An 8,955-nucleotide genomic window follows, 5' to 3' on the forward strand; every position below is an offset into this window, starting at 1 on the left:
TTGATCCGGCCGCCATTTTGAATTAATTGAAAAACGTTTTTTCTTTACGCCTCCTACACATGTTGTCCAATCTTCACCAAATTTGGCAGAGAGTATCTTCAGACCAAGCCTCACAAAGAGTTTCACATGATTTTTTGATTTTCAGAACCGTTTGCCCGGTACAGGGAGTCAAAATGTGCAATTAAGCCAGCAAACAGGAAGTTGGGTCGTATCTCAGAAGATCTTTGATGGATTCACACCAAACTTGCTGCATGCCCTCGGAACCCTGTTCTAAGGATTTCTTAAGTGTTTTATGGGTCATTTGACTGCTTGGCCACCACATTGCTGCTTGCAGCTATATTTATTATTATTACACTTCTTCTGTCATTGGAGTCTATGGCAGCCCCTAGAACCGTATGGTAAAAAGTTGTGAAATTTGGCACACTTATTAAGCACAGTCCCCTCTTTATATTCACCAAGTTTCATGTCTCTTATTGGAGCAGTCTAGCGCCACCAACTGGTCAAAGTTGGACTTGTGTTTACACACGTAACCTTTGAACCGTATGACCGATTTTCAAAAATGAGGTACCATTGGATTCCCTGGATCAAGACGAGTTCAAAACACCCTATGACGTCAATTTCCGGTTATATAGATTTTCCACCATTTTGAATTTTAAGGAAACACGTTTTTTTGCTTCAACTACTTTTATTTTTGTCAAATCTTCCCCAGAATTGGCACACATTATCATCAGACCAACCCTCACAGAAGTTATCAAAGGATATTTCATTTTCAAAACCGTTTGTCCGGTACAGCCAATCAAAATCGTCAACAAAGTGTTAAAAGCCTAAGCCTGTAACGGAGGGAACCTGACCACTGCCGCCGCTCAGAGACTCTCAAAGGCCAGTAAAGGGTACGCAGAGCAAGGAATGCGATCAAGGACACAAACGAATGGAATGTTAAGGCTTTATTTTGCCACCACGGTATGGTAAATAATAATGGTAATGGGGAAAATAATAAACAGGGTAAAGGGGAGGGCTGGACAGGACCAAAGAAAATAAATCAACATAAAGGTCCCACAACTAAACACAAAGCAACTGACACGCGAATGAGGTGTCCTACCCAAAAATACAGCGGTGGTCTGCCCAGGTCTAGCTAGTGTATATAAACAGTAAGTTCCTACGGGTGATGTATACCCCGGGGCAGCTCTAAACTACTCCCCAGTCCCTGAACAAAAGAACAAGAAAACGTTCTGGACAACAACACTTAACACTACAAACAAAGCGACCACACACAACACAGCCAACGACTTATTCCCCCCCCCAAACAAACACAGAGTGGCACAATATATACTGGTGGAGGGATGGTTGACGACAGGAACCAGGTGAACCGGATTATGGAGAGGAGGAGTCATGCATAGGTGTTGATGGTTTGAGTCGCGCCACCTATGGGGAACAGACAGTACAGCAGGGAACACACACACAAATACAACACAGAACACCACAGACTGGGGGTCGTAACAAAAGCAACCAAACAGGAAGTTGGGTCATATCTCAGCTAATCTTTGAGAAATCAACACCAAACTTAATATAATGACTCTGAACCCTCTTCTGAGGCTGTCCAATTAATTTGGTGTCATGTGATCACTGGGCGTGGCCGCAGGAAGCAAAAATGTGTTTTGGCCAATAACTGTTGATTTGTTTGCTTTTATTAAGTGATTCCTTTGTCTCATGATATGTTGGGACATCCCGTATGTGATACATGATAACTTGTGATAATAGCCTAATTGATCCGTCGCCATTTTGAATTCATTGAAAAACGTTTTTTCTTTACTTCTCCTACACATGTTGTCCAATCTTCACCAAATTTGGCAGACAGTATTTTCAGACCAAGCCTCACAAAGGGCTTCACACGATTTTTTGATTTTCAGAACCGTTTGCCTGGTACAGGCAGTCAAAATTTGCCATTAATCAAGCCAACAGGAAATTGGGTCGTATCTCGGCAAATCTTTGATGGATTCACACCAAACTTGCTGCATGCACTCGGAACCCTGTTCTGAGGATTTATAAAGTGTTTTACGGGTCATTTGACTGCTTGGCCACCACATTGCTGCTTGCAGCTATATTTATTATTACACTTCTTCTGTCATTGGAGTCTATGGCAGCCCCTAGAACCGTATGGTAAAAAGTTGTGAAATTTGGCACACTCATTAAGCACAGTCCCCTCTTTATATTCACCAAGTTTCATGTCTCTCATTGGAGCACTCTAGCGCCACCAACTGGTCAAAATTGGACTTGTGTTTACACATGTAACTTTTGAACCGTATGACCGATTTTCAAAAATGAGGTACCGTTGGATTCCCTGGATCAAGACGAGTTCAACACACCCTATGACGTCAATTTCCGGTTATATAGATTTTCCACCATTTTGAATTTTAAGGAAACACGTTTTTTTGCTTCAACTACTTTTATTTTTGTCAAATCTTCCCCAGAATTGGCACACATTATCATCAGACCAATCCTCACAGAAGTTATCAAAAGATCTTTGATTTTCAAAACCGTTTGTCCGGTACAGCCAATCAAAATCGGCAACAAAGCAACCAAACAGGAAGTCGGGTCATATCTCAGCAAATCTTTGAGAAATCAACACCAAACTTAATATAATGACTCGGAACCCTCTTCTGAGGCTGTCCAATTAATTTGGTGTCATGTGATCACTGGGCGTGGCCGCAGGAAGCAAATATGTGTTTTGGCCAATTACTGTTGATTTGTTTGCTTTTATGAAGGGATTCCTTTGTCTCATGATATGTTGGGACATCCCGTGTGTGATACATGATAACTTATGATAATAGCCGAATTGATCCGGCCGCCATTTTGAATTAATTGAAAAACGTTTTTTCTTTACGCCTCCTACACATGTTGTCCAATCTTCACCAAATTTGGCAGAGAGTATCTTCAGACCAAGCCTCACAAAGAGCTTCACATGATTTTTTGATTTTCAGAACCGTTTGCCCGGTACAGGGAGTCAAAATGTGCCATTAAGCCAGCAAACAGGAAGTTGGGTCGTATGTCAGAAAATCTTTGATGGATTCACACCAAACTTGATGCATGCCCTCGGAACCCTGTTCTAGGGATTTCTTAAGTGTTTTATGGGTCATTTGACTGCTTGGCCACCGCATTGCTGCTTGCAGCTATATTTATTAGGGGCCAAGCAGCGAAGCTGCGAGGCACCTATTGTAATTGGTAGTATTATTATTATTATTATTAGGATTTCTCCGTAAGGAGGAAACCTATTGTTATTGGTGGTTTTATTATTTGTAATTCTTGTACCATGGGAGTCAATGGCAGCCCCTAGACCCCATCGACAACTTTTTGTGAAATTTGGCACACTCATTAAGGACAGTTTCTTCTATACCTACACCAAGTTTCATGTCTCCCATTAGACCACTCTAGCGCCACCAATGGGTCAAAGTTGGACTTGTGTTTACACACGCAACTTTTGAACCGTATGACTAATTTTCAAAAATGAGGTACCATTGGATTCCCTGGATCAAGCCGAGTTCAACGCACACCATGGCGTTAATTTCCGGTTATATAGATTTCCCGCCATTTCCGGTTTTATCAAAAACCTTTGAAAGCCTACTCCTCCTACAATTTTTGTCATATATTCTTCAAAATCACCAGAGATGATCTTCAAACCAAGCCTCACAAAAGTTATCAAAGGAATTTTGATCCTCATAACCGTCTGTCCGGTACAGCCAATCAAATTCATCAGAAAAGCCGCCAAACAGGATGTGAAGTCATGTCTCAGCAAATCTTTGAGATATCAACACTAAACTTGGTAGATCGGAGGAAGACACTACAACATATTACCATGTGCAAAGGCAAATTCATATCTCTAAAAATGATTGATATAAATCAAATTTAACTTATCGCTAACGCTAAAATAATGCTTTGCACATCAGCCAGTCAAAAACTGATACTCTGATTCAATCACAAGTTCATATGAAGACTCTTGAGAATGTTCATAACACAAATCTGTGAAAAAGTTGACTGTAAGATGAAAGGTCGATTTTTGGTGAATATTTGAAACATGTTTGCTTGGCTAATTTCTAGGCAAATTTCCAATGAATGTCTCCCCTGCTCCTCCCCGCGCGTGCTCCAAAATCTCACACACACTCAGCCTTCCCTTGACACACGCGCGGCCAAGACGCACACGCAACATTTCAGGAGAGTGTGGGCTGACCAAGCCCCCACTCATTCCTTGGTCTTTAGCAAAGGCCCATGTGGCTCTTGATGGTATTGCATTTCCGATTTTGTATGCAATGCTAAAAAGGTCTCAAATCCTGAAACATTGATAGTATAGACCAAGAGTAAATACCACACCTCAAATGGCCCACCATTACCCATAGGTGGCGCTATAGGCCACGCCCAAAAGCACAAAGATACAAGGCTTTCTGGAATGGATAGGTTCACCAAGCCCCCTCCCTTCACGTATTGGCTTGAAAAAAGGCCCATGTGGATCTTGATGGTATTGCATTTCCGATTTTGTATGCAATGGTAAAAAGGTCTCAAAATCCTGAAACATAGATAGTATAGGCAAAGAAACAGTTTAACAAAAAGCCCATGTGGATCTTGTTGGTATTGCTTTTCCGATTTTGTATACAATGGTAAAAAGTTATAAAAATCCTGAAACATTGATAGTATAGACCAAGAGTAACTACCACACCACAAATGGCCCACTATTACCCATAGGTCTTCCCTTGACACACGCGCGGGCTTGGCAAGACGCACACGCAACATTTCAGGAGAGTGTTCCTTGGTCTTTTGCAAAGGCCATGTGGATCTTGATGGTATTGCATTTCAGATTTTGTTTGCCATGGTAAAAAGTTATCCAAATCCTGAAACATTGATAGTAAAGGCCAAGAGTAACAACAACACTTTAACAAAAGCCCATGTGGATCTTGTTGGTATTGCATTTCCGATTTTGTATGCAATGGTAAAAAGTTAAAAACATCCTGAAACATTGATAGTATAGGCCAAGAGTAACTACCACACCACAAATGGCCCACCATTACCAATAGGTGTCGCTACAGGCCACGCCCTAAAGCACAAAGCACTTCACTTCTTGTGAAGATTAAAGCGCTTCACTTCTTGGCTTGAAATAAAGGCCCTTGTGGATCTTGATGTTATTGCATTTCAGATTTGGTATCCCATTGGAAATTCTGCAGCATTGATTTTTCTATACAGTTACAATTTGTCAAGAATATACATTTTTCAATGGTTCGCAATGCTTTACACGTAAGCCAGTCAAACAAGTTCATATGAAGACTCTTGAGAATGTTTAGTACACAAATCTGAGAAAAAGTTGACTCTAAGATGAAAGGTCGATTTTTGGTGAATCTTTGAAACATGCATGCTTGGCTAATTTCTAGGGAAATTTACAATGAAATGTGTCCCCTGCTCCTCCCCGCGCATGCTCCAAATTCTCAGACACTCATTCTTCCCTTGACACGCGCGGGCTTGGCAAGACACACACGCAACATATCAGGACTGTGTGGGCTGACCAAGCCCCCACTCATTCCTTGAATATCAGCATAGGCCCTTGAGGACCTTGGTGTCATTGCATTTCCTACTTTGTATGCAATAGTAAAAAGGTCTCCAAATCCTGACACATTGACAGTACAGGCCAAGAGTAACTACCACACTTTACCCAAAGCCCATGTGGATCCTGTTGGTATTGCATTTCCGATTTTATATGCAATGGTAAAAAGTTTTTAAAATCCTGAAACATTAATAGTATAGGCCAAGAGTAACTACCACACCACAAATGGCCCACCATTACCCATAGGTGGCGCTACAGGCCACGCCTTAATGCATAAAGATACAAGGCTTTCTGGAATGGATAAGCTCACCAAGCCCCCTTCCTTCACTTACTGGCTTGAAATAAAGGCCCTTGTGGATCTTGATGGTATTGCATTTCAGATTTGGTATGCCATTGGTAATTCTGCAGCATACATTTTTCTATACAGTTACAATTTGTCAAAAATAAACATTTTTCAATGGTTCGCAGTGTTTGGAGGAATCCGCCATTACTGCTTGCAGTTATATTTGTAATTCTTGTACCATGGGAGTCAATGGCAGCCCCTAGACCCCATCGACAACTTTTTGTGAAATTTGGCACACTCATTAAGGACAGTTTCTTCTATACCTACACCAAGTTTCATGTCTCCCATTAGACCACTCTAGCGCCACCAATGGGTCAAAGTTGGACTTGTGTTTACACACGCAACTTTTGAACCGTATGACTCATTTTCAAAAATGAGGTACCATTGGATTCCCTGGATCAAGCCGAGTTCAACGCACACCATGGCGTTAATTTCCGGTTATATAGATTTCCCGCCATTTCCGGTTTTATCAAAAACCTTTGAAAGCCTACTCCTCCTACAATTTTTGTCATATCTTCTTCAAAATCACCAGAGATGATCTTCAGACCAAGCCTCACAAAAGTTATCAAAGGAATTTTGATCCTCATAACCGTCTGTCCGGTACAGCCAATCAAATTCATCAGAAAAGCCGCAAAACAGGATGTGAAGTCATGTCTCAGCAAATCTTTGAGATATCAACACTAAACTTGGTAGATCGGAGGAAGACACTACAACATGTTACCATGTGCAAAGGCAAATTCATATCTCAAAAAATGATTGATATAAAGCAAATTGAACTTATCGCTAACGCTAAAATTATGCTTTACACATCAGCCATTCAAAAACTGATACTCTGATTCAATCACAAGTTCATATGAAAACTCTTGAGAATGTTCATAACACAAATCTGTGAAAAAGTTGACTGTAAGATGAAAGGTCGATTTTTGGTGAATATTTGAAACATGCTTGCTTGGCTAATTTCTAGGCAAATTTCCAATGAATGTCTCCCTTGCTCCTCCCCGCGCGTGCTCCAAAATCTCACACACACTCAGCCTTCCCTTGACACACGCGCGGCCAAGACGCACACGCAACATTTCAGGAGAGTGTGGGCTGACCAAGCCCCCACTCATTCCTTGGTCTTTAGCAAAGGCCCATGTGGCTCTTGAGGGTATTGCATTTCCGATTTTGTATGCAATGGTAAAAAGGTCTCAAATCCTGAAACATTGATAGTGTAGGCCGAGAAACACTTTAACAAAAGCCCATGTGGATCTTGTTGGTATTGCATTTCCGATTTTGTATGCAATGGTAAAAAGTTATAAAAATCCTGAAACATTGATAGTATAGACCAAGAGTAACTACCACACCACAAATGGCCCACCATTACCCATAGGTGGCGCTACAGGCCACGCCAAAAAGCACAAATATACAAGGCTTTCTGGAATGGATAGGCTCACCAAGCCCCCTCCCTTCACTTATTGGCTTGAAAAAAAGGCCCATGTGGCTCTTGATGGTATTGCATTTCCGATTTTGTATGCAATGGTAAAAAGGTCTCAAAATCCTGAAACATAGATAGTATAGGCAAAGAAACACTTTAACAAAAAGCCCATGTGGATCTTGTTGGTATTGCTTTTCCGATTTTGTATACAATGGTAAAAATTTATAAAAATCCTGAAACATTGATAGTATAGACCAAGAGTAACTACCACACCACAAATGGCCCACTATTACCCATAGGTCTTCCCTTGACACACGCGCGGGCTTGGCAAGACGCACACGCAACATTTCAGGAGAGTGTTCCTTGGTCTTTTGCAAAGGCCATGTGGATCTTGATGGTATTGCATTTCAGATTTTGTTTGCCATGGTAAAAAGTTATCCAAATCCTGAAACATTGATAGTAAAGGCCAAGAGTAACAACAACACTTTAACAAAAGCCCATGTGGATCTTGTTGGTATTGCATTTCCGATTTTGTATGCAATGGTAAAAAGTTAAAAACATCCTGAAACATTGATAGTATAGGCCAAGAGTAACTACCACACCACAAATGGCCCACCATTACCAATAGGTGTCGCTACAGGCCACGCCCTAAAGCACAAAGCACTTCACTTCTTGTGAAGATTAAAGCGCTTCACTTCTTGGCTTGAAATAAAGGCCCTTGTGGATGTTGATGTTATTGCATTTCAGATTTGGTATCCCATTGGAAATTCTGCAGCATTGATTTTTCTATACAGTTACAATTTGTCAAGAATATACATTTTTCAATGGTTCGCAATGCTTTACACGTAAGCCAGTCAAACAAGTTCATATGAAGACTCTTGAGAATGTTTAGTACACAAATCTGAGAAAAAGTTGACTCTAAGATGAAAGGTCGATTTTTGGTGAATCTTTGAAACATGCATGCTTGGCTAATTTCTAGGGAAATTTACAATGAAATGTGTCCCCTGCTCCTCCCCGCGCATGCTCCAAATTCTCAGACACTCATTCTTCCCTTGACACGCGCGGGCTTGGCAAGACACACACGCAACATATCAGGACTGTGTGGGCTGACCAAGCCCCCACTCATTCCTTGAATATCAGCATAGGCCCTTGAGGACCTTGGTGTCATTGCATTTCCTACTTTGTATGCAATAGTAAAAAGGTCTCCAAATCCTGACACATTGACAGTACAGGCCAAGAGTAACTACCACACTTTACCCAAAGCCCATGTGGATCCTGTTGGTATTGCATTTCCGATTTTATATGCAATGGTAAAAAGTTTTTAAAATCCTGAAACATTAATAGTATAGGCCAAGAGTAACTACCACACCACAAATGGCCCACCATTACCCATAGGTGGCGCTACAGGCCACGCCTTAATGCATAAAGATACAAGGCTTTCTGGAATGGATAAGCTCACCAAGCCCCCTTCCTTCACTTACTGGCTTGAAATAAAGGCCCTTGTGGATCTTGATGGTATTGCATTTCAGATTTGGTATGCCATTGGTAATTCTGCAGCATACATTTTTCTATACAGTTACAATTTGTCAAAAATAAACATTTTTCAATGGTTCGCAG

The sequence above is a fragment of the Hypomesus nipponensis genome, chromosome 1 (genome assembly GCF_054491055.1).
Source record: "Hypomesus nipponensis isolate SF chromosome 1, ASM5449105v1, whole genome shotgun sequence".
Lineage (NCBI taxonomy): Eukaryota > Metazoa > Chordata > Actinopteri > Osmeriformes > Osmeridae > Hypomesus > Hypomesus nipponensis.